The following is a 26,966-nucleotide window of genomic DNA, read 5'->3' on the forward strand; positions in this document are numbered from 1 at the left end:
CATCCATAGACAGCGAGGCCCGTGCAAAGAAATAGGGAGCCATTCTTGAGAGAAGTTTCAGAGCTCTTTCTTCTCCAGCCACATGGGCGGGGCACTGCCAAAGAACTGAGCAATCATGGCACAACCAGGGCCCTCCTGGCACAGGGCAACACAAAATAAGCAGTGCTGAACAGGATTAGGGCACATGTCAGCAGGGAGCAGGGAGACCCCCGTGCCCAGGCCATGCCTCTACCCCAGGGTCCCCTCTCCCATGACCTCATGGCAGGGGGGAGGAACCCCAACACTTCCGGAGGTGTAGTCTCTCTCCTCCTCCTTGCAGCTGGCTCATGGGCCCACATTCAGGGCCCCCACCTCGGGAGAAAATTCTCCCAATGTGGTCTGATGTTGAAAGAGTCAAGAAGAGAAGAAGGGAAAAAAAACCCCAAAGTCCCAGGAAAACAAAGTTCAACTCTCCATCTCCCCCCAGAGAAAAGGAGCTGAAAACTGGCTAAAAAGAAACAAAGTTGCTTCCTCTGCTCTTGCTGCAAGCAGGATGCAGAGGAGTGTGTATGTGTGTCCTTGAACAAACGCTCTGAGAAGTTTGTCTGGCTTTTTTTTCCTCTCCCCCCTCTCAGGCTCAGTTGAAAGGCACAGAAATGCACAAAGTTCACTTCTGGGCATAGAGCAGCAATAGGGGATACACATGATAAAGTCACCCCAAGACACAGGGACAGAGAATTCAGTGGAAAGACTCCGAGAATTCTGCTCCCAGAGAATTCTGCTCACCCTGACCCTTGTAGAAAGGGGACATCGTTCCCGGCAGCCTGTACTGAGCATGTGGCTCCTGAGTGGGGTTTGTTGTTTAGGAAACCTGCTCCGGCTTTTCCATTCTTTCCTTCCAAACAGGAAAACTTCTCCTGGGGCTGTGTGCAGGCAGAGCCCTGAGGAGAGCAGGTGGCACATGGTGCGCTGGGCTGGGACAGCCAGCTGCAGAGCTCAAGGGAAGAAGCCCAAAGTGTCACAATGGCTCCTTGCCTTCACATGCAACACCTGGGTCACAATGGTCTCCTTGATTCCATGAGGCCCCACTGTGTCACAATGGCTCCTTGGTTCCATCAGGTTCCGCATTGTCACCATGGTCTCTTTTGATCCGCATTGTCATCATGGACAATTGGTTCCATGAGGCCCCGCAGTGTCACAATGGTCCCTTGGTTGCATAGCTTTTACGTTGTAACAAAGGACTCCTTGCTTCTATGAGCTAGCCTGCTTTTTGCAGAGGTGTCTTTGGTTCCAACAAGGCCCCGCTGTGTCTCAGTGCACCCTGGCTTCCATGTGGATCTGGAGCATCACAAAGGCTCCTTGGTTCCACCAGGTCCTGCTGTGTCACAATGGGTCCTGTGGTCCCTGAAGCCCTCCAAAGTCATCATGGAGGCTTGCTTCCATGAGGTTCCATTATGTGCCAGTGGTCATCTTGGTTCCAGGAGTTTCCTTAGTGTCACAATGCTCTCCATGCTTCCATGATTCCCCACAATGTCACAATGCTCTCCATGCTTCCATTAGGCCCTGCTTTGCCACAATGGTCCCCTTGTTTCCATGAGGCCCCGCTGTGTCACAATGGACCTATGGTTCCAGGATGTTGCGTGGTGTCACCGTGCTCTTCTTGAATCCGCAGTGGAACCATGGACCATTGGTTCCATGCAGCCTGGCCGTGTCACAATGGGCTCCGTGATTCCATGATTCCCCACGGTGTCACAATGGAGCCTTGTTTCTAGGAGGTTCTGTACTGTCACAATTGCCTCCTTGATGCCATCAGCCCCTGCAGTGTCACAATGGCTCCTTGGTTCCATGAGGAACACAATAGCTTGGCATAAGCATTGAGCAACAGCTGCTGAACACACCTGGCAACATCTGCTTGCATCAAAAGAGGGCTTCAAGCTGACAATGGCACCAGCAGCTTCCATCTGCAACAGAGACCCAGGAAAGGACAGGCTGTGCCGGTTTGGACAAATGTGGAGGAAAATATCCTCTGATAGAAGGCAGGTTACACCCAGCCCTCCCCCACCAGCTTCGGGAAAAAAGAATTTTCCTGGGAAGAAAGTGAAAGAGATAAAAACCATTTTTTAACAAACACCCAGGAAAAGGAGAACAATGCTAAATATTAAAAGCTCTCGCTGTGCAGAGAAAGCTGGGATAATTTGAGAGTCCTTCCGTGTTTCGGTGGGGTCTCCTGAAACATCCATAGACAGCGAGGCCCGTGCAAAGAAATAGGGAGCCATTCTTGAGAGAAGTTTCAGAGCTCTTTCTTCTCCAGCCACATGGGCGGGGCACTGCCAAAGAACTGAGCAATCACGGCACAACCAGGGCCCTCCTGGCACAAGGCAACACAAAATAAGCAGTGCTGAACAGGATTAGGGCACATGTCAGCAGGGAGCAGGGAGACCCCCGTGCCCAGGCCATGCCTCTACCCCAGGGTCCCCTCTCCCATGACCTCATGGCAGGGGGGAGGAACCCCAACACTTCCGGAGGTGTAGTCTCTCTCCTCCTCCTTGGAGCTCGCTCATGGGCCCACATTCAGGGCCCCCACCTCGGGAGAAAATTCTCCCAATGTGGTCTGATGTTGAAAGAGTCAAGAAGAGAAGAAGGGAAAAAAAACCCCAAAGTCCCAGGAAAACAAAGTTCAACTCTCCATCTCCCCCCAGAGAAAAGGAGCTGAAAACTGGCTAAAAAGAAACAAAGTTGCTTCCTCTGCTCTTGCTGCAAGCAGGATGCAGAGGAGTGTGTATGTGTGTCCTTGAACAAACGCTCTGAGAAGTTTGTCCGGTTTTTTTTTCCTCTCCCCCCTCTCAGGCTCAGTTGAAAGGCACAGAAATGCACAAAGTTCACTTCTGGGCATAGAGCAGCGATAGGGGATACACATGATAAAGTCACCCCAAGACACGGGGACAGAGAATTCAGTGGAAAGACTCCGAGAATTCTGCTCCCAGAGAATTCTGCTCACCCTGACCCTTGTAGAAAGGGGACATCGTTCCCGGCAGCCTGTACTGAGCATGTGGCTCCTGAGTGGGGTTTGTTGTTTAGGAAACCTGCTCCGGCTTTTCCATTCTTTCCTTCCAAACAGGAAAACTTCTCCTGGGGCTGTGTGCAGGCAGAGCCCTGAGGAGAGCAGGTGGCACATGGTGCGCTGGGCTGGGACAGCCAGCTGCAGAGCTCAAGGGAAGAAGCCCAAAGTGTCACAATGGCTCCTTGCCTTCACATGCAACACCTGGGTCACAATGGTCTCCTTGATTCCATGAGGCCCCACTGTGTCACAATGGCTCCTTGGTTCCATCGGGTTCCGCAGTGTCACCATGGTCTCTTTTGATCCGCACTGTCATCATGGACAATTGGTTCCATGAGGCCCCGCAGTGTCACAATGGTCCCTTGCTTCCATAGGTTTGATGTTGTAACAATGGACTCCTTGCTTCTATGAGCTAGCCTGCTTTTTGCAGAGGTGTCTTTGGTTCCAACAAGGCCCCGCTGTGTCTCAGTGCACCCTGGCTTCCATGTGGATCTGGAGCATCACAAAGGCTCCTTGGTTCCACCAGGTCCTGCTGTGTCACAATGGGTCCTGTGGTCCCTGAAGCCCTCCAAAGTCATCATGGAGGCTTGGTTCCATGAGGTTCCATTATGTGCCAGTGGTCATCTTGGTTCCAGGAGTTTCCTTAGTGTCACAATGCTCTCCATGCTTCCATGATTCCCCACAATGTCACAATGCTCTCCATGCTTCCATTAGGCCCTGCTTTGCCACAATGGTCCCCTTGTTTCCATGAGGCCCCGCTGTGTCACAATGGACCTATGGTTCCATGATGTTGCGTGGTGTCACCGTGCTCTTCTTGAATCCACCGTGTAACCATGGACCATTGGTTCCATGCGGCCTGGCCGTGTCACAATGGGCTCCGTGATTCCATGATTCCCCACGGTGTCACAATGGAGCCTTGTTTCTAGGAGGTTCTGTACTGTCACAATTGTCTCCTTGATGCCATCAGCCCCTGCAGTGTCACAATGGCTCCTTGGTTCCATGAGGAACACAATAGCTTGGCATAAGCATTGAGCAACAGCTGCTGAACACACCTGGCAACATCTGCTTGCATCAAAAGAGGGCTTCAAGCTGACAATGGCACCAGCAGCTTCCATCTGCAACAGAGACCCAGGAAAGGACAGGCTGTGCCGGTTTGGACAAATGTGGAGGAAAATATCCTCTGATAGAAGGCAGGTTACACCCAGCCCTCCCCCACCAGCTTCGGGAAAAAAGAATTTTCCTGGGAAGAAAGTGAAAGAGATAAAAACCATTTTTTAACAAACACCCAGGAAAAGGAGAACAATGCTAAATATTAAAAGCTCTCGCTGTGCAGAGAAAGCTGGGATAATTTGAGAGTCCTTCCGTGTTTCGGTGGGGTCTCCTGAAACATCCATAGACAGCGAGGCCCGTGCAAAGAAATAGGGAGCCATTCATGAGAGAAGTTTCAGAGCTCTTTCTTCTCCAGCCACATGGGCGGGGCACTGCCAAAGAACTGAGCAATCACGGCACAACCAGGGCCCTCCTGGCACAAGGCAACACAAAATAAGCAGTGCTGAACAGGATTAGGGCACATGTGAGCAGGGAGCAGGGAGACCCCGTGCCCAGGCCATGCCTCTACCCCAGGGTCCCCTCTCCCATGACCTCATGGCAGGGGGGAGGAACCCCAAAACTTCCGTAGGTGCAGTCTCTCTCCTCCTCCTTGCAGCTGGCTCATGGGCCCACATTCAGGGCCCCCACCTCGGGAGAAAATTCTCCCAATGTGGTCTGATGTTGAAAGAGTCAAGAAGAGAAGAAGGGAAAAAAAACCCCAAAGTCCCAGGAAAACAAAGTTCAACTCTCCATCTCCCCCCAGAGAAAAGGAGCTGAAAACTGGCTAAAAAGAAACAAAGTTGCTTCCTCTGCTCTTGCTGCAAGCAGGATGCAGAGGAGTGTGTGTATGTGTGTCCTTGAACAAACGCTCTGAGAAGTTTGTCCGGTTTTTTTTCCTCTCCCCCCTCTCAGGCTCAGTTGAAAGGCACAGAAATGCACAAAGTTCACTTCTGGGCATAGAGCAGCGATAGGGGATACACATGATAAAGTCACCCCAAGACACGGGGACAGAGAATTCAGTGGAAAGACTCCGAGAATTCTGCTCCCAGAGAATTCTGCTCACCCTGACCCTTGTAGAAAGGGGACATCGTTCCCGGCAGCCTGTACTGAGCATGTGGCTCCTGAGTGGGGTTTGTTGTTTGGGAAACCTGCTCCGGCTTTTCCATTCTTTCCTTCCAAACAGGAAAACTTCTCCTGGGGCTGTGTGCAGGCAGAGCCCTGAGGAGAGCAGGTGGCACATGGTGCGCTGGGCTGGGACAGCCAGCTGCAGAGCTCAAGGGAAGAAGCCCAAAGTGTCACAATGGCTCCTTGCCTTCACATGCAACACCTCGGTCACAATGGTCTCCTTGATTCCATGAGGCCCCACTGTGTCACAATGGCTCCTTGGTTCCATGCGGTTCCGCAGTGTCACCATGGTCTCTTTTGATCCGCACTGTCATCATGGACAATTGGTTCCATGAGGCCCCGCAGTGTCACAATGGTCCCTTGCTTCCATAGGTTTGATGTTGTAACAATGGACTCCTTGCTTCTATGAGCTAGCCTGCTTTTTGCAGAGGTGTCTTTGGTTCCAACAAGGCCCCGCTGTGTCTCAGTGCACCCTGGCTTCCATGTGGATCTGGAGTATCACAAAGGCTCCTTGGTTCCACCAGGTCCTGCTGTGTCACAATGGGTCCTGTGGTCCCCGAGGCCCTCCAAAGTCATCATGGAGGCTTGCTTCCATGAGGTTCCATTATGTGCCAGTGGTCATCTTGGTTCCAGGAGTTTCCTTAGTGTCACAATGCTCTCCATGCTTCCATGATTCCCCACAATGTCACAATGCTCTCCATGCTTCCATTAGGCCCTGCTTTGCCACAATGGTCCCCTTGTTTCCATGAGGCCCCGCTGTGTCACAATGGACCTATGGTTCTATGATGTTGCGTGGTGTCACCGTGCTCTTCTTGAATCCGCCGTGTAACCATGGACCATTGGTTCCATGCGGCCTGGCCGTGTCACAATGGGCTCCGTGATTCCATGATTCCCCACGGTGTCACAATGGAGCCTTGTTTCTAGGAGGTTCTGTACTGTCACAATTGTCTCCTTGATGCCATCAGCCCCTGCAGTGTCACAATGGCTCCTTGGTTCCATGAGGAACACAATAGCTTGGCATAAGCATTGAGCAACAGCTGCTGAACACACCTGGCAACATCTGCTTGCATCAAAAGAGGGCTTCAAGCTGACAATGGCACCAGCAGCTTCCATCTGCAACAGACACCCAGGGAAAGGACAGGCTGTGCCGGTTTGGACAAATGTGGAGGAAAATATCCTCTGATAGAAGGCAGGTTACACCCAGCCCTCCCCCACCAGCTTCGGGAAAAAAGAATTTTCCTGGGAAGAAAGTGAAAGAGATAAAAACTATTTTTTTAACAAACACCCAGGAAAAGGAGAACAATGCTAAATATTAAAAGCTCTCGCTGTGCAGAGAAAGCTGGGATAATTTGAGAGTCCTTCCGTGTTTCGGTGGGGTCTCCTGAAACATCCATAGACAGCGAGGCCCGTGCAAAGAAATAGGGAGCCATTCTTGAGAGAAGTTTCAGAGCTCTTTCTTCTCCAGCCACATGGGCGGGGCACTGCCAAAGAACTGAGCAATCATGGCACAACCAGGGCCCTCCTGGCACAGGGCAACACAAAATAAGCAGTGCTGAACAGGAGTAGGGCACATGTCAGCAGGGAGCAGGGAGACCCCCGTGCCCAGGCCATGCCTCTACCCCAGGGTCCCCTCTCCCATGACCTCATGGCAGGGGGGAGGAACCCCAACACTTCCGGAGGTGTAGTCTCTCTCCTCCTCCTTGCAGCTGGCTCATGGGCCCACATTCAGGGCCCCCACCTCGGGAGAAAATTCTCCCAATGTGGTCTGATGTTGAAAGAGTCAAGAAGAGAAGAAGGGAAAAAAAACCCCAAAGTCCCAGGAAAACAAAGTTCAACTCTCCATCTCCCCCCAGAGAAAAGGAGCTGAAAACTGGCTAAAAAGAAACAAAGTTGCTTCCTCTGCTCTTGCTGCAAGCAGGATGCAGAGGAGTGTGTATGTGTGTCCTTGAACAAACGCTCTGAGAAGTTTGTCTGGCTTTTTTTTCCTCTCCCCCCTCTCAGGCTCAGTTGAAAGGCACAGAAATGCACAAAGTTCACTTCTGGGCATAGAGCAGCGATAGGGGATACACATGATAAAGTCACCCCAAGACACGGGGACAGAGAATTCAGTGGAAAGACTCCGAGAATTCTGCTCCCAGAGAATTCTGCTCACCCTGACCCTTGTAGAAAGGGGACATCGTTCCCGGCAGCCTGTACTGAGCATGTGGCTCCTGAGTGGGGTTTGTTGTTTAGGAAACCTGCTCCGGCTTTTCCATTCTTTCCTTCCAAACAGGAAAACTTCTCCTGGGGCTGTGTGCAGGCAGAGCCCTGAGGAGAGCAGGTGGCACATGGTGCGCTGGGCTGGGACAGCCAGCTGCAGAGCTCAAGGGAAGAAGCCCAAAGTGTCACAATGGCTCCTTGCCTTCACATGCAACACCTGGGTCACAATGGTCTCCTTGATTCCATGAGGCCCCACTGTGTCACAATGGCTCCTTGGTTCCATCGGGTTCCGCATTGTCACCATGGTCTCTTTTGATCCGCATTGTCATCATGGACAATTGGTTCCATGAGGCCCCGCAGTGTCACAATGGTCCCTTGGTTGCATAGCTTTTACGTTGTAACAAAGGACTCCTTGCTTCTATGAGCTAGCCTGCTTTTTGCAGAGGTGTCTTTGGTTCCAACAAGGCCCCGCTGTGTCTCAGTGCACCCTGGCTTCCATGTGGATCTGGAGCATCACAAAGGCTCCTTGGTTCCACCAGGTCCTGCTGTGTCACAATGGGTCCTGTGGTCCCCGAGGCCCTCCAAAGTCATCATGGAGGCTTGCTTCCATGAGGTTCCATTATGTGCCAGTGGTCATCTTGGTTCCAGGAGTTTCCTTAGTGTCACAATGCTCTCCATGCTTCCATGATTCCCCACAATGTCACAATGCTCTCCATGCTTCCATTAGGCCCTGCTTTGCCACAATGGTCCCCTTGTTTCCATGAGGCCCCGCTGTGTCACAATGGACCTATGGTTCCATGATGTTGCGTGGTGTCACCGTGCTCTTCTTGAATCCACCGTGTAACCATGGACCATTGGTTCCATGCGGCCTGGCCGTGTCACAATGGGCTCCGTGATTCCATGATTCCCCACGGTGTCACAATGGAGCCTTGTTTCTAGGAGGTTCTGTACTGTCACAATTGTCTCCTTGATGCCATCAGCCCCTGCAGTGTCACAATGGCTCCTTGGTTCCATGAGGAACACAATAGCTTGGCATAAGCATTGAGCAACAGCTGCTGAACACACCTGGCAACATCTGCTTGCATCAAAAGAGGGCTTCAAGCTGACAATGGCACCAGCAGCTTCCATCTGCAACAGAGACCCAGGAAAGGACAGGCTGTGCCGGTTTGGACAAATGTGGAGGAAAATATCCTCTGATAGAAGGCAGGTTACACCCAGCCCTCCCCCACCAGCTTCGGGAAAAAAGAATTTTCCTGGGAAGAAAGTGAAAGAGATAAAAACCATTTTTTAACAAACACCCAGGAAAAGGAGAACAATGCTAAATATTAAAAGCTCTCGCTGTGCAGAGAAAGCTGGGATAATTTGAGAGTCCTTCCGTGTTTCGGTGGGGTCTCCTGAAACATCCATAGACAGCGAGGCCCGTGCAAAGAAATAGGGAGCCATTCATGAGAGAAGTTTCAGAGCTCTTTCTTCTCCAGCCACATGGGCGGGGCACTGCCAAAGAACTGAGCAATCACGGCACAACCAGGGCCCTCCTGGCACAGGGCAACACAAAATAAGCAGTGCTGAACAGGATTAGGGCACATGTCAGCAGGGAGCAGGGAGACCCCGTGCCCAGGCCATGCCTCTACCCCAGGGTCCCCTCTCCCATGACCTCATGGCAGGGGGGAGGAACCCCAAAACTTCCGTAGGTGCAGTCTCTCTCCTCCTCCTTGCAGCTGGCTCATGGGCCCACATTCAGGGCCCCCACCTCGGGAGAAAATTCTCCCAATGTGGTCTGATGTTGAAAGAGTCAAGAAGAGAAGAAGGGAAAAAAAACCCCAAAGTCCCAGGAAAACAAAGTTCAACTCTCCATCTCCCCCCAGAGAAAAGGAGCTGAAAACTGGCTAAAAAGAAACAAAGTTGCTTCCTCTGCTCTTGCTGCAAGCAGGATGCAGAGGAGTGTGTGTATGTGTGTCCTTGAACAAACGCTCTGAGAAGTTTGTCCGGTTTTTTTTCCTCTCCCCCCTCTCAGGCTCAGTTGAAAGGCACAGAAATGCACAAAGTTCACTTCTGGGCATAGAGCAGCGATAGGGGATACACATGATAAAGTCACCCCAAGACACGGGGACAGAGAATTCAGTGGAAAGACTCCGAGAATTCTGCTCCCAGAGAATTCTGCTCACCCTGACCCTTGTAGAAAGGGGACATCGTTCCCGGCAGCCTGTACTGAGCATGTGGCTCCTGAGTGGGGTTTGTTGTTTGGGAAACCTGCTCCGGCTTTTCCATTCTTTCCTTCCAAACAGGAAAACTTCTCCTGGGGCTGTGTGCAGGCAGAGCCCTGAGGAGAGCAGGTGGCACATGGTGCGCTGGGCTGGGACAGCCAGCTGCAGAGCTCAAGGGAAGAAGCCCAAAGTGTCACAATGGCTCCTTGCCTTCACATGCAACACCTCGGTCACAATGGTCTCCTTGATTCCATGAGGCCCCACTGTGTCACAATGGCTCCTTGGTTCCATGCGGTTCCGCAGTGTCACCATGGTCTCTTTTGATCCGCACTGTCATCATGGACAATTGGTTCCATGAGGCCCCGCAGTGTCACAATGGTCCCTTGCTTCCATAGGTTTGATGTTGTAACAATGGACTCCTTGCTTCTATGAGCTAGCCTGCTTTTTGCAGAGGTGTCTTTGGTTCCAACAAGGCCCCGCTGTGTCTCAGTGCACCCTGGCTTCCATGTGGATCTGGAGTATCACAAAGGCTCCTTGGTTCCACCAGGTCCTGCTGTGTCACAATGGGTCCTGTGGTCCCCGAGGCCCTCCAAAGTCATCATGGAGGCTTGCTTCCATGAGGTTCCATTATGTGCCAGTGGTCATCTTGGTTCCAGGAGTTTCCTTAGTGTCACAATGCTCTCCATGCTTCCATGATTCCCCACAATGTCACAATGCTCTCCATGCTTCCATTAGGCCCTGCTTTGCCACAATGGTCCCCTTGTTTCCATGAGGCCCCGCTGTGTCACAATGGACCTATGGTTCTATGATGTTGCGTGGTGTCACCGTGCTCTTCTTGAATCCGCCGTGTAACCATGGACCATTGGTTCCATGCGGCCTGGCCGTGTCACAATGGGCTCCGTGATTCCATGATTCCCCACGGTGTCACAATGGAGCCTTGTTTCTAGGAGGTTCTGTACTGTCACAATTGTCTCCTTGATGCCATCAGCCCCTGCAGTGTCACAATGGCTCCTTGGTTCCATGAGGAACACAATAGCTTGGCATAAGCATTGAGCAACAGCTGCTGAACACACCTGGCAACATCTGCTTGCATCAAAAGAGGGCTTCAAGCTGACAATGGCACCAGCAGCTTCCATCTGCAACAGACACCCAGGGAAAGGACAGGCTGTGCCGGTTTGGACAAATGTGGAGGAAAATATCCTCTGATAGAAGGCAGGTTACACCCAGCCCTCCCCCACCAGCTTCGGGAAAAAAGAATTTTCCTGGGAAGAAAGTGAAAGAGATAAAAACTATTTTTTTAACAAACACCCAGGAAAAGGAGAACAATGCTAAATATTAAAAGCTCTCGCTGTGCAGAGAAAGCTGGGATAATTTGAGAGTCCTTCCGTGTTTCGGTGGGGTCTCCTGAAACATCCATAGACAGCGAGGCCCGTGCAAAGAAATAGGGAGCCATTCTTGAGAGAAGTTTCAGAGCTCTTTCTTCTCCAGCCACATGGGCGGGGCACTGCCAAAGAACTGAGCAATCATGGCACAACCAGGGCCCTCCTGGCACAGGGCAACACAAAATAAGCAGTGCTGAACAGGATTAGGGCACATGTCAGCAGGGAGCAGGGAGACCCCCGTGCCCAGGCCATGCCTCTACCCCAGGGTCCCCTCTCCCATGACCTCATGGCAGGGGGGAGGAACCCCAACACTTCCGGAGGTGTAGTCTCTCTCCTCCTCCTTGCAGCTGGCTCATGGGCCCACATTCAGGGCCCCCACCTCGGGAGAAAATTCTCCCAATGTGGTCTGATGTTGAAAGAGTCAAGAAGAGAAGAAGGGAAAAAAAACCCCAAAGTCCCAGGAAAACAAAGTTCAACTCTCCATCTCCCCCCAGAGAAAAGGAGCTGAAAACTGGCTAAAAAGAAACAAAGTTGCTTCCTCTGCTCTTGCTGCAAGCAGGATGCAGAGGAGTGTGTATGTGTGTCCTTGAACAAACGCTCTGAGAAGTTTGTCTGGCTTTTTTTTCCTCTCCCCCCTCTCAGGCTCAGTTGAAAGGCACAGAAATGCACAAAGTTCACTTCTGGGCATAGAGCAGCGATAGGGGATACACATGATAAAGTCACCCCAAGACACGGGGACAGAGAATTCAGTGGAAAGACTCCGAGAATTCTGCTCCCAGAGAATTCTGCTCACCCTGACCCTTGTAGAAAGGGGACATCGTTCCCGGCAGCCTGTACTGAGCATGTGGCTCCTGAGTGGGGTTTGTTGTTTAGGAAACCTGCTCCGGCTTTTCCATTCTTTCCTTCCAAACAGGAAAACTTCTCCTGGGGCTGTGTGCAGGCAGAGCCCTGAGGAGAGCAGGTGGCACATGGTGCGCTGGGCTGGGACAGCCAGCTGCAGAGCTCAAGGGAAGAAGCCCAAAGTGTCACAATGGCTCCTTGCCTTCACATGCAACACCTGGGTCACAATGGTCTCCTTGATTCCATGAGGCCCCACTGTGTCACAATGGCTCCTTGGTTCCATCGGGTTCCGCATTGTCACCATGGTCTCTTTTGATCCGCATTGTCATCATGGACAATTGGTTCCATGAGGCCCCGCAGTGTCACAATGGTCCCTTGGTTGCATAGCTTTTACGTTGTAACAAAGGACTCCTTGCTTCTATGAGCTAGCCTGCTTTTTGCAGAGGTGTCTTTGGTTCCAACAAGGCCCCGCTGTGTCTCAGTGCACCCTGGCTTCCATGTGGATCTGGAGCATCACAAAGGCTCCTTGGTTCCACCAGGTCCTGCTGTGTCACAATGGGTCCTGTGGTCCCCGAGGCCCTCCAAAGTCATCATGGAGGCTTGCTTCCATGAGGTTCCATTATGTGCCAGTGGTCATCTTGGTTCCAGGAGTTTCCTTAGTGTCACAATGCTCTCCATGCTTCCATGATTCCCCACAATGTCACAATGCTCTCCATGCTTCCATTAGGCCCTGCTTTGCCACAATGGTCCCCTTGTTTCCATGAGGCCCCGCTGTGTCACAATGGACCTATGGTTCCATGATGTTGCGTGGTGTCACCGTGCTCTTCTTGAATCCGCCAAGTAACCATGGACCATTGGTTCCATGCGGCCTGGCCGTGTCACAATGGGCTCCGTGATTCCATGATTCCCCGCGGTGTCACAATGGAGCCTTGTTTCTAGGAGGTTCTGTACTGTCACAATTGTTTCCTTGATGCCATCAGCCCCTGCAGTGTCACAATGGCTCCTTGGTTCCATGAGGAACACAATAGCTTGGCATAAGCATTGAGCAACAGCTGCTGAACACACCTGGCAACATCTGCTTGCATCAAAAGAGGGCTTCAAGCTGACAATGGCACCAGCAGCTTCCATCTGCAACAGACACCCAGGAAAGGACAGGCTGTGCCGGTTTGGACAAATGTGGAGGAAAATATCCTCTGATAGAAGGCAGGTTACACCCAGCCCTCCCCCACCAGCTTCGGGAAAAAAGAATTTTCCTGGGAAGAAAGTGAAAGAGATAAAAACTATTTTTTTAACAAACACCCAGGAAAAGGAGAACAATGCTAAATATTAAAAGCTCTCGCTGTGCAGAGAAAGCTGGGATAATTTGAGAGTCCTTCCGTGTTTCGGTGGGGTCTCCTGAAACATCCATAGACAGCGAGGCCCGTGCAAAGAAATAGGGAGCCATTCTTGAGAGAAGTTTCAGAGCTCTTTCTTCTCCAGCCACATGGGCGGGGCACTGCCAAAGAACTGAGCAATCACGGCACAACCAGGGCCCTCCTGGCACAGGGCAACACAAAATAAGCAGTGCTGAACAGGATTAGGGCACATGTCAGCAGGGAGCAGGGAGACCCCCGTGCCCAGGCCATGCCTCTACCCCAGGGTCCCCTCTCCCATGACCTCATGGCAGGGGGGAGGAACCCCAACACTTCCGGAGGTGTAGTCTCTCTCCTCCTCCTTGCAGCTGGCTCACGGGCCCACATTCAGGGCCCCCACCTCGGGAGAAAATTCTCCCAATGTGGTCTGATGTTGAAAGAGTCAAGAAGAGAAGAAGGGAAAAAAAACCCCAAAGTCCCAGGAAAACAAAGTTCAACTCTCCATCTCCCCCCAGAGAAAAGGAGCTGAAAACTGGCTAAAAAGAAACAAAGTTGCTTCCTCTGCTCTTGCTGCAAGCAGGATGCAGAGGAGTGTGTGTATGTGTGTCCTTGAACAAACGCTCTGAGAAGTTTGTCCGGTTTTTTTTCCTCTCCCCCCTCTCAGGCTCAGTTGAAAGGCACAGAAATGCACAAAGTTCACTTCTGGGCATAGAGCAGCGATAGGGGATACACATGATAAAGTCACCCCAAGACACAGGGACAGAGAATTCAGTGGAAAGACTCCGAGAATTCTGCTCCCAGAGAATTCTGCTCACCCTGACCCTTGTAGAAAGGGGACATCGTTCCCGGCAGCCTGTACTGAGCATGTGGCTCCTGAGTGGGGTTTGTTGTTTAGGAAACCTGCTCCGGCTTTTCCATTCTTTCCTTCCAAACAGGAAAACTTCTCCTGGGGCTGTGTGCAGGCAGAGCCCTGAGGAGAGCAGGTGGCACATGGTGCGCTGGGCTGGGACAGCCAGCTGCAGAGCTCAAGGGAAGAAGCCCAAAGTGTCACAATGGCTCCTTGCCTTCACATGCAACACCTGGGTCACAATGGTCTCCTTGATTCCATGAGGCCCCACTGTGTCACAATGGCTCCTTGGTTCCATCGGGTTCCGCAGTGTCACCATGGTCTCTTTTGATCCGCATTGTCATCATAGACAATTGGTTCCATGAGGCCCCGCAGTGTCACAATGGTCCCTTGCTTCCATAGGTTTGATGTTGTAACAATGGACTCCTTGCTTCTATGAGCTAGCCTGCTTTTTGCAGAGGTGTCTTTGGTTCCAACAAGGCCCCGCTGTGTCTCAGTGCACCCTGGCTTCCATGTGGATCTGGAGCATCACAAAGGCTCCTTGGTTCCACCAGGTCCTGCTGTGTCACAATGGGTCCTGTGGTCCCTGAGGCCCTCCAAAGTCATCATGGAGGCTTGCTTCCATGAGGTTCCATTATGTGCCAGTGGTCATCTTGGTTCCAGGAGTTTCCTTAGTGTCACAATGCTCTCCATGCTTCCATGATTCCCCACAATGTCACAATGCTCTCCATGCTTCCATTAGGCCCTGCTTTGCCACAATGGTCCCCTTGTTTCCATGAGGCCCCGCTGTGTCACAATGGACCTATGGTTCCATGATGTTGCGTGGTGTCACCGTGCTCTTCTTGAATCCGCCGTGTAACCATGGACCATTGGTTCCATGCGGCCTGGCCGTGTCACAATGGGCTCCGTGATTCCATGATTCCCCACGGTGTCACAATGGAGCCTTGTTTCTAGGAGGTTCTGTACTGTCACAATTGCCTCCTTGATGCCATCAGCCCCTGCAGTGTCACAATGGCTCCTTGGTTCCATGAGGAACACAATAGCTTGGCATAAGCATTGAGCAACAGCTGCTGAACACACCTGGCAACATCTGCTTGCATCAAAAGAGGGCTTCAAGCTGACAATGGCACCAGCAGCTTCCATCTGCAACAGACACCCAGGGAAAGGACAGGCTGTGCCGGTTTGGACAAATGTGGAGGAAAATATCCTCTGATAGAAGGCAGGTTACACCCAGCCCTCCCCCACCAGCTTCGGGAAAAAAGAATTTTCCTGGGAAGAAAGTGAAAGAGATAAAAACTATTTTTTTAACAAACACCCAGGAAAAGGAGAACAATGCTAAATATTAAAAGCTCTCGCTGTGCAGAGAAAGCTGGGATAATTTGAGAGTCCTTCCGTGTTTCGGTGGGGTCTCCTGAAACATCCATAGACAGCGAGGCCCGTGCAAAGAAATAGGGAGCCATTCTTGAGAGAAGTTTCAGAGCTCTTTCTTCTCCAGCCACATGGGCGGGGCACTGCCAAAGAACTGAGCAATCATGGCACAACCAGGGCCCTCCTGGCACAGGGCAACACAAAATAAGCAGTGCTGAACAGGATTAGGGCACATGTCAGCAGGGAGCAGGGAGACCCCCGTGCCCAGGCCATGCCTCTACCCCAGGGTCCCCTCTCCCATGACCTCATGGCAGGGGGGAGGAACCCCAACACTTCCGGAGGTGTAGTCTCTCTCCTCCTCCTTGCAGCTGGCTCATGGGCCCACATTCAGGGCCCCCACCTCGGGAGAAAATTCTCCCAATGTGGTCTGATGTTGAAAGAGTCAAGAAGAGAAGAAGGGAAAAAAAACCCCAAAGTCCCAGGAAAACAAAGTTCAACTCTCCATCTCCCCCCAGAGAAAAGGAGCTGAAAACTGGCTAAAAAGAAACAAAGTTGCTTCCTCTGCTCTTGCTGCAAGCAGGATGCAGAGGAGTGTGTATGTGTGTCCTTGAACAAACGCTCTGAGAAGTTTGTCTGGCTTTTTTTTCCTCTCCCCCCTCTCAGGCTCAGTTGAAAGGCACAGAAATGCACAAAGTTCACTTCTGGGCATAGAGCAGCGATAGGGGATACACATGATAAAGTCACCCCAAGACACGGGGACAGAGAATTCAGTGGAAAGACTCCGAGAATTCTGCTCCCAGAGAATTCTGCTCACCCTGACCCTTGTAGAAAGGGGACATCGTTCCCGGCAGCCTGTACTGAGCATGTGGCTCCTGAGTGGGGTTTGTTGTTTAGGAAACCTGCTCCGGCTTTTCCATTCTTTCCTTCCAAACAGGAAAACTTCTCCTGGGGCTGTGTGCAGGCAGAGCCCTGAGGAGAGCAGGTGGCACATGGTGCGCTGGGCTGGGACAGCCAGCTGCAGAGCTCAAGGGAAGAAGCCCAAAGTGTCACAATGGCTCCTTGCCTTCACATGCAACACCTGGGTCACAATGGTCTCCTTGATTCCATGAGGCCCCACTGTGTCACAATGGCTCCTTGGTTCCATCGGGTTCCGCATTGTCACCATGGTCTCTTTTGATCCGCATTGTCATCATGGACAATTGGTTCCATGAGGCCCCGCAGTGTCACAATGGTCCCTTGGTTGCATAGCTTTTACGTTGTAACAAAGGACTCCTTGCTTCTATGAGCTAGCCTGCTTTTTGCAGAGGTGTCTTTGGTTCCAACAAGGCCCCGCTGTGTCTCAGTGCACCCTGGCTTCCATGTGGATCTGGAGCATCACAAAGGCTCCTTGGTTCCACCAGGTCCTGCTGTGTCACAATGGGTCCTGTGGTCCCCGAGGCCCTCCAAAGTCATCATGGAGGCTTGCTTCCATGAGGTTCCATTATGTGCCAGTGGTCATCTTGGTTCCAGGAGTTTCCTTAGTGTCACAATGCTCTCCATGCTTCCATGATTCCCCACAATGTCACAATGCTCTCCATGCTTCCATTAGGCCCTGCTTTGCCACAATGGTCCCCTTGTTTCCATGAGGCCCCGCTGTGTCACAATGGACCTATGGTTCCATGATGTTGCGTGGTGTCACCGTGCTCTTCTTGAATCCGCCAAGTAACCATGGACCATTGGTTCCATGCGGCCTGGCCGTGTCACAATGGGCTCCGTGATTCCATGATTCCCCGCGGTGTCACAATGGAGCCTTGTTTCTAGGAGGTTCTGTACTGTCACAATTGTTTCCTTGATGCCATCAGCCCCTGCAGTGTCACAATGGCTCCTTGGTTCCATGAGGAACACAATAGCTTGGCATAAGCATTGAGCAACAGCTGCTGAACACACCTGGCAACATCTGCTTGCATCAAAAGAGGGCTTCAAGCTGACAATGGCACCAGCAGCTTCCATCTGCAACAGAGACCCAGGAAAGGACAGGCTGTGCCGGTTTGGACAAATGTGGAGGAAAATATCCTCTGATAGAAGGCAGGTTACACCCAGCCCTCCCCCACCAGCTTCGGGAAAAAAGAATTTTCCTGGGAAGAAAGTGAAAGAGATAAAAACTATTTTTTTAACAAACACCCAGGAAAAGGAGAACAATGCTAAATATTAAAAGCTCTCGCTGTGCAGAGAAAGCTGGGATAATTTGAGAGTCCTTCCGTGTTTCGGTGGGGTCTCCTGAAACATCCATAGACAGCGAGGCCCGTGCAAAGAAATAGGGAGCCATTCTTGAGAGAAGTTTCAGAGCTCTTTCTTCTCCAGCCACATGGGCGGGGCACTGCCAAAGAACTGAGCAATCACGGCACAACCAGGGCCCTCCTGGCACAGGGCAACACAAAATAAGCAGTGCTGAACAGGATTAGGGCACATGTCAGCAGGGAGCAGGGAGACCCCCGTGCCCAGGCCATGCCTCTACCCCAGGGTCCCCTCTCCCATGACCTCATGGCAGGGGGGAGGAACCCCAACACTTCCGGAGGTGTAGTCTCTCTCCTCCTCCTTGCAGCTGGCTCACGGGCCCACATTCAGGGCCCCCACCTCGGGAGAAAATTCTCCCAATGTGGTCTGATGTTGAAAGAGTCAAGAAGAGAAGAAGGGAAAAAAAACCCCAAAGTCCCAGGAAAACAAAGTTCAACTCTCCATCTCCCCCCAGAGAAAAGGAGCTGAAAACTGGCTAAAAAGAAACAAAGTTGCTTCCTCTGCTCTTGCTGCAAGCAGGATGCAGAGGAGTGTGTGTATGTGTGTCCTTGAACAAACGCTCTGAGAAGTTTGTCCGGTTTTTTTTCCTCTCCCCCCTCTCAGGCTCAGTTGAAAGGCACAGAAATGCACAAAGTTCACTTCTGGGCATAGAGCAGCGATAGGGGATACACATGATAAAGTCACCCCAAGACACAGGGACAGAGAATTCAGTGGAAAGACTCCGAGAATTCTGCTCCCAGAGAATTCTGCTCACCCTGACCCTTGTAGAAAGGGGACATCGTTCCCGGCAGCCTGTACTGAGCATGTGGCTCCTGAGTGGGGTTTGTTGTTTAGGAAACCTGCTCCGGCTTTTCCATTCTTTCCTTCCAAACAGGAAAACTTCTCCTGGGGCTGTGTGCAGGCAGAGCCCTGAGGAGAGCAGGTGGCACATGGTGCGCTGGGCTGGGACAGCCAGCTGCAGAGCTCAAGGGAAGAAGCCCAAAGTGTCACAATGGCTCCTTGCCTTCACATGCAACACCTGGGTCACAATGGTCTCCTTGATTCCATGAGGCCCCACTGTGTCACAATGGCTCCTTGGTTCCATCGGGTTCCGCAGTGTCACCATGGTCTCTTTTGATCCGCATTGTCATCATAGACAATTGGTTCCATGAGGCCCCGCAGTGTCACAATGGTCCCTTGCTTCCATAGGTTTGATGTTGTAACAATGGACTCCTTGCTTCTATGAGCTAGCCTGCTTTTTGCAGAGGTGTCTTTGGTTCCAACAAGGCCCCGCTGTGTCTCAGTGCACCCTGGCTTCCATGTGGATCTGGAGCATCACAAAGGCTCCTTGGTTCCACCAGGTCCTGCTGTGTCACAATGGGTCCTGTGGTCCCTGAGGCCCTCCAAAGTCATCATGGAGGCTTGCTTCCATGAGGTTCCATTATGTGCCAGTGGTCATCTTGGTTCCAGGAGTTTCCTTAGTGTCACAATGCTCTCCATGCTTCCATGATTCCCCACAATGTCACAATGCTCTCCATGCTTCCATTAGGCCCTGCTTTGCCACAATGGTCCCCTTGTTTCCATGAGGCCCCGCTGTGTCACAATGGACCTATGGTTCCATGATGTTGCGTGGTGTCACCGTGCTCTTCTTGAATCCGCCGTGTAACCATGGACCATTGGTTCCATGCGGCCTGGCCGTGTCACAATGGGCTCCGTGATTCCATGATTCCCCACGGTGTCACAATGGAGCCTTGTTTCTAGGAGGTTCTGTACTGTCACAATTGCCTCCTTGATGCCATCAGCCCCTGCAGTGTCACAATGGCTCCTTGGTTCCATGAGGAACACAATAGCTTGGCATAAGCATTGAGCAACAGCTGCTGAACACACCTGGCAACATCTGCTTGCATCAAAAGAGGGCTTCAAGCTGACAATGGCACCAGCAGCTTCCATCTGCAACAGAGACCCAGGAAAGGACAGGCTGTGCCGGTTTGGACAAATGTGGAGGAAAATATCCTCTGATAGAAGGCAGGTTACACCCAGCCCTCCCCCACCAGCTTCGGGAAAAAAGAATTTTCCTGGGAAGAAAGTGAAAGAGATAAAAACCATTTTTTAACAAACACCCAGGAAAAGGAGAACAATGCTAAATATTAAAAGCTCTCGCTGTGCAGAGAAAGCTGGGATAATTTGAGAGTCCTTCCGTGTTTCGGTGGGGTCTCCTGAAACATCCATAGACAGCGAGGCCCGTGCAAAGAAATAGGGAGCCATTCTTGAGAGAAGTTTCAGAGCTCTTTCTTCTCCAGCCACATGGGCGGGGCACTGCCAAAGAACTGAGCAATCACGGCACAACCAGGGCCCTCCTGGCACAAGGCAACACAAAATAAGCAGTGCTGAACAGGATTAGGGCACATGTGAGCAGGGAGCAGGGAGACCCCGTGCCCAGGCCATGCCTCTACCCCAGGGTCCCCTCTCCCATGACCTCATGGCAGGGGGGAGGAACCCCAACACTTCCGGAGGTGTAGTCTCTCTCCTCCTCCTTGCAGCTGGCTCATGGGCCCACATTCAGGGCCCCCACCTCGGGAGAAAATTCTCCCAATGTGGTCTGATGTTGAAAGAGTCAAGAAGAGAAGAAGGGAAAAAAAACCCCAAAGTCCCAGGAAAACAAAGTTCAACTCTCCATCTCCCCCCAGAGAAAAGGAGCTGAAAACTGGCTAAAAAGAAACAAAGTTGCTTCCTCTGCTCTTGCTGCAAGCAGGATGCAGAGGAGTGTGTATGTGTGTCCTTGAACAAACGCTCTGAGAAGTTTGTCTGGCTTTTTTTTCCTCTCCCCCCTCTCAGGCTCAGTTGAAAGGCACAGAAATGCACAAAGTTCACTTCTGGGCATAGAGCAGCAATAGGGGATACACATGATAAAGTCACCCCAAGACACAGGGACAGAGAATTCAGTGGAAAGACTCCGAGAATTCTGCTCCCAGAGAATTCTGCTCACCCTGACCCTTGTAGAAAGGGGACATCGTTCCCGGCAGCCTGTACTGAGCATGTGGCTCCTGAGTGGGGTTTGTTGTTTAGGAAACCTGCTCCGGCTTTTCCATTCTTTCCTTCCAAACAGGAAAACTTCTCCTGGGGCTGTGTGCAGGCAGAGCCCTGAGGAGAGCAGGTGGCACATGGTGCGCTGGGCTGGGACAGCCAGCTGCAGAGCTCAAGGGAAGAAGCCCAAAGTGTCACAATGGCTCCTTGCCTTCACATGCAACACCTGGGTCACAATGGTCTCCTTGATTCCATGAGGCCCCACTGTGTCACAATGGCTCCTTGGTTCCATCAGGTTCCGCATTGTCACCATGGTCTCTTTTGATCCGCATTGTCATCATGGACAATTGGTTCCATGAGGCCCCGCAGTGTCACAATGGTCCCTTGGTTGCATAGCTTTTACGTTGTAACAAAGGACTCCTTGCTTCTATGAGCTAGCCTGCTTTTTGCAGAGGTGTCTTTGGTTCCAACAAGGCCCCGCTGTGTCTCAGTGCACCCTGGCTTCCATGTGGATCTGGAGCATCACAAAGGCTCCTTGGTTCCACCAGGTCCTGCTGTGTCACAATGGGTCCTGTGGTCCCTGAAGCCCTCCAAAGTCATCATGGAGGCTTGCTTCCATGAGGTTCCATTATGTGCCAGTGGTCATCTTGGTTCCAGGAGTTTCCTTAGTGTCACAATGCTCTCCATGCTTCCATGATTCCCCACAATGTCACAATGCTCTCCATGCTTCCATTAGGCCCTGCTTTGCCACAATGGTCCCCTTGTTTCCATGAGGCCCCGCTGTGTCACAATGGACCTATGGTTCCAGGATGTTGCGTGGTGTCACCGTGCTCTTCTTGAATCCGCAGTGGAACCATGGACCATTGGTTCCATGCAGCCTGGCCGTGTCACAATGGGCTCCGTGATTCCATGATTCCCCACGGTGTCACAATGGAGCCTTGTTTCTAGGAGGTTCTGTACTGTCACAATTGCCTCCTTGATGCCATCAGCCCCTGCAGTGTCACAATGGCTCCTTGGTTCCATGAGGAACACAATAGCTTGGCATAAGCATTGAGCAACAGCTGCTGAACACACCTGGCAACATCTGCTTGCATCAAAAGAGGGCTTCAAGCTGACAATGGCACCAGCAGCTTCCATCTGCAACAGAGACCCAGGAAAGGACAGGCTGTGCCGGTTTGGACAAATGTGGAGGAAAATATCCTCTGATAGAAGGCAGGTTACACCCAGCCCTCCCCCACCAGCTTCGGGAAAAAAGAATTTTCCTGGGAAGAAAGTGAAAGAGATAAAAACCATTTTTTAACAAACACCCAGGAAAAGGAGAACAATGCTAAATATTAAAAGCTCTCGCTGTGCAGAGAAAGCTGGGATAATTTGAGAGTCCTTCCGTGTTTCGGTGGGGTCTCCTGAAACATCCATAGACAGCGAGGCCCGTGCAAAGAAATAGGGAGCCATTCTTGAGAGAAGTTTCAGAGCTCTTTCTTCTCCAGCCACATGGGCGGGGCACTGCCAAAGAACTGAGCAATCACGGCACAACCAGGGCCCTCCTGGCACAAGGCAACACAAAATAAGCAGTGCTGAACAGGATTAGGGCACATGTCAGCAGGGAGCAGGGAGACCCCCGTGCCCAGGCCATGCCTCTACCCCAGGGTCCCCTCTCCCATGACCTCATGGCAGGGGGGAGGAACCCCAACACTTCCGGAGGTGTAGTCTCTCTCCTCCTCCTTGGAGCTCGCTCATGGGCCCACATTCAGGGCCCCCACCTCGGGAGAAAATTCTCCCAATGTGGTCTGATGTTGAAAGAGTCAAGAAGAGAAGAAGGGAAAAAAAACCCCAAAGTCCCAGGAAAACAAAGTTCAACTCTCCATCTCCCCCCAGAGAAAAGGAGCTGAAAACTGGCTAAAAAGAAACAAAGTTGCTTCCTCTGCTCTTGCTGCAAGCAGGATGCAGAGGAGTGTGTATGTGTGTCCTTGAACAAACGCTCTGAGAAGTTTGTCCGGTTTTTTTTTCCTCTCCCCCCTCTCAGGCTCAGTTGAAAGGCACAGAAATGCACAAAGTTCACTTCTGGGCATAGAGCAGCGATAGGGGATACACATGATAAAGTCACCCCAAGACACGGGGACAGAGAATTCAGTGGAAAGACTCCGAGAATTCTGCTCCCAGAGAATTCTGCTCACCCTGACCCTTGTAGAAAGGGGACATCGTTCCCGGCAGCCTGTACTGAGCATGTGGCTCCTGAGTGGGGTTTGTTGTTTGGGAAACCTGCTCCGGCTTTTCCATTCTTTCCTTCCAAACAGGAAAACTTCTCCTGGGGCTGTGTGCAGGCAGAGCCCTGAGGAGAGCAGGTGGCACATGGTGCGCTGGGCTGGGACAGCCAGCTGCAGAGCTCAAGGGAAGAAGCCCAAAGTGTCACAATGGCTCCTTGCCTTCACATGCAACACCTCGGTCACAATGGTCTCCTTGATTCCATGAGGCCCCACTGTGTCACAATGGCTCCTTGGTTCCATGCGGTTCCGCAGTGTCACCATGGTCTCTTTTGATCCGCACTGTCATCATGGACAATTGGTTCCATGAGGCCCCGCAGTGTCACAATGGTCCCTTGCTTCCATAGGTTTGATGTTGTAACAATGGACTCCTTGCTTCTATGAGCTAGCCTGCTTTTTGCAGAGGTGTCTTTGGTTCCAACAAGGCCCCGCTGTGTCTCAGTGCACCCTGGCTTCCATGTGGATCTGGAGCATCACAAAGGCTCCTTGGTTCCACCAGGTCCTGCTGTGTCACAATGGGTCCTGTGGTCCCCGAGGCCCTCCAAAGTCATCATGGAGGCTTGCTTCCATGAGGTTCCATTATGTGCCAGTGGTCATCTTGGTTCCAGGAGTTTCCTTAGTGTCACAATGCTCTCCATGCTTCCATGATTCCCCACAATGTCACAATGCTCTCCATGCTTCCATTAGGCCCTGCTTTGCCACAATGGTCCCCTTGTTTCCATGAGGCCCCGCTGTGTCACAATGGACCTATGGTTCTATGATGTTGCGTGGTGTCACCGTGCTCTTCTTGAATCCGCCGTGTAACCATGGACCATTGGTTCCATGCGGCCTGGCCGTGTCACAATGGGCTCCGTGATTCCATGATTCCCCACGGTGTCACAATGGAGCCTTGTTTCTAGGAGGTTCTGTACTGTCACAATTGTCTCCTTGATGCCATCAGCCCCTGCAGTGTCACAATGGCTCCTTGGTTCCATGAGGAACACAATAGCTTGGCATAAGCATTGAGCAACAGCTGCTGAACACACCTGGCAACATCTGCTTGCATCAAAAGAGGGCTTCAAGCTGACAATGGCACCAGCAGCTTCCATCTGCAACAGACACCCAGGGAAAGGACAGGCTGTGCCGGTTTGGACAAATGTGGAGGAAAATATCCTCTGATAGAAGGCAGGTTACACCCAGCCCTCCCCCACCAGCTTCGGGAAAAAAGAATTTTCCTGGGAAGAAAGTGAAAGAGATAAAAACTATTTTTTTAACAAACACCCAGGAAAAGGAGAACAATGCTAAATATTAAAAGCTCTCGCTGTGCAGAGAAAGCTGGGATAATTTGAGAGTCCTTCCGTGTTTCGGTGGGGTCTCCTGAAACATCCATAGACAGCGAGGCCCGTGCAAAGAAATAGGGAGCCATTCTTGAGAGAAGTTTCAGAGCTCTTTCTTCTCCAGCCACATGGGCGGGGCACTGCCAAAGAACTGAGCAATCATGGCACAACCAGGGCCCTCCTGGCACAGGGCAACACAAAATAAGCAGTGCTGAACAGGATTAGGGCACATGTCAGCAGGGAGCAGGGAGACCCCCGTGCCCAGGCCATGCCTCTACCCCAGGGTCCCCTCTCCCATGACCTCATGGCAGGGGGGAGGAACCCCAACACTTCCGGAGGTGTAGTCTCTCTCCTCCTCCTTGCAGCTGGCTCATGGGCCCACATTCAGGGCCCCCACCTCGGGAGAAAATTCTCCCAATGTGGTCTGATGTTGAAAGAGTCAAGAAGAGAAGAAGGGAAAAAAAACCCCAAAGTCCCAGGAAAACAAAGTTCAACTCTCCATCTCCCCCCAGAGAAAAGGAGCTGAAAACTGGCTAAAAAGAAACAAAGTTGCTTCCTCTGCTCTTGCTGCAAGCAGGATGCAGAGGAGTGTGTATGTGTGTCCTTGAACAAACGCTCTGAGAAGTTTGTCTGGCTTTTTTTTCCTCTCCCCCCTCTCAGGCTCAGTTGAAAGGCACAGAAATGCACAAAGTTCACTTCTGGGCATAGAGCAGCAATAGGGGATACACATGATAAAGTCACCCCAAGACACAGGGACAGAGAATTCAGTGGAAAGACTCCGAGAATTCTGCTCCCAGAGAATTCTGCTCACCCTGACCCTTGTAGAAAGGGGACATCGTTCCCGGCAGCCTGTACTGAGCATGTGGCTCCTGAGTGGGGTTTGTTGTTTAGGAAACCTGCTCCGGCTTTTCCATTCTTTCCTTCCAAACAGGAAAACTTCTCCTGGGGCTGTGTGCAGGCAGAGCCCTGAGGAGAGCAGGTGGCACATGGTGCGCTGGGCTGGGACAGCCAGCTGCAGAGCTCAAGGGAAGAAGCCCAAAGTGTCACAATGGCTCCTTGCCTTCACATGCAACACCTGGGTCACAATGGTCTCCTTGATTCCATGAGGCCCCACTGTGTCACAATGGCTCCTTGGTTCCATCAGGTTCCGCATTGTCACCATGGTCTCTTTTGATCCGCATTGTCATCATGGACAATTGGTTCCATGAGGCCCCGCAGTGTCACAATGGTCCCTTGGTTGCATAGCTTTTACGTTGTAACAAAGGACTCCTTGCTTCTATGAGCTAGCCTGCTTTTTGCAGAGGTGTCTTTGGTTCCAACAAGGCCCCGCTGTGTCTCAGTGCACCCTGGCTTCCATGTGGATCTGGAGCATCACAAAGGCTCCTTGGTTCCACCAGGTCCTGCTGTGTCACAATGGGTCCTGTGGTCCCTGAAGCCCTCCAAAGTCATCATGGAGGCTTGCTTCCATGAGGTTCCATTATGTGCCAGTGGTCATCTTGGTTCCAGGAGTTTCCTTAGTGTCACAATGCTCTCCATGCTTCCATGATTCCCCACAATGTCACAATGCTCTCCATGCTTCCATTAGGCCCTGCTTTGCCACAATGGTCCCCTTGTTTCCATGAGGCCCCGCTGTGTCACAATGGACCTATGGTTCCAGGATGTTGCGTGGTGTCACCGTGCTCTTCTTGAATCCGCAGTGGAACCATGGACCATTGGTTCCATGCAGCCTGGCCGTGTCACAATGGGCTCCGTGATTCCATGATTCCCCACGGTGTCACAATGGAGCCTTGTTTCTAGGAGGTTCTGTACTGTCACAATTGCCTCCTTGATGCCATCAGCCCCTGCAGTGTCACAATGGCTCCTTGGTTCCATGAGGAACACAATAGCTTGGCATAAGCATTGAGCAACAGCTGCTGAACACACCTGGCAACATCTGCTTGCATCAAAAGAGGGCTTCAAGCTGACAATGGCACCAGCAGCTTCCATCTGCAACAGAGACCCAGGAAAGGACAGGCTGTGCCGGTTTGGACAAATGTGGAGGAAAATATCCTCTGATAGAAGGCAGGTTACACCCAGCCCTCCCCCACCAGCTTCGGGAAAAAAGAATTTTCCTGGGAAGAAAGTGAAAGAGATAAAAACCATTTTTTAACAAACACCCAGGAAAAGGAGAACAATGCTAAATATTAAAAGCTCTCGCTGTGCAGAGAAAGCTGGGATAATTTGAGAGTCCTTCCGTGTTTCGGTGGGGTCTCCTGAAACATCCATAGACAGCGAGGCCCGTGCAAAGAAATAGGGAGCCATTCTTGAGAGAAGTTTCAGAGCTCTTTCTTCTCCAGCCACATGGGCGGGGCACTGCCAAAGAACTGAGCAATCACGGCACAACCAGGGCCCTCCTGGCACAAGGCAACACAAAATAAGCAGTGCTGAACAGGATTAGGGCACATGTCAGCAGGGAGCAGGGAGACCCCCGTGCCCAGGCCATGCCTCTACCCCAGGGTCCCCTCTCCCATGACCTCATGGCAGGGGGGAGGAACCCCAACACTTCCGGAGGTGTAGTCTCTCTCCTCCTCCTTGGAGCTCGCTCATGGGCCCACATTCAGGGCCCCCACCTCGGGAGAAAATTCTCCCAATGTGGTCTGATGTTGAAAGAGTCAAGAAGAGAAGAAGGG

Source organism: Aphelocoma coerulescens, unplaced genomic scaffold (assembly GCF_041296385.1).
Source record: "Aphelocoma coerulescens isolate FSJ_1873_10779 unplaced genomic scaffold, UR_Acoe_1.0 HiC_scaffold_72, whole genome shotgun sequence".
NCBI classification, from domain to species: domain Eukaryota; kingdom Metazoa; phylum Chordata; class Aves; order Passeriformes; family Corvidae; genus Aphelocoma; species Aphelocoma coerulescens.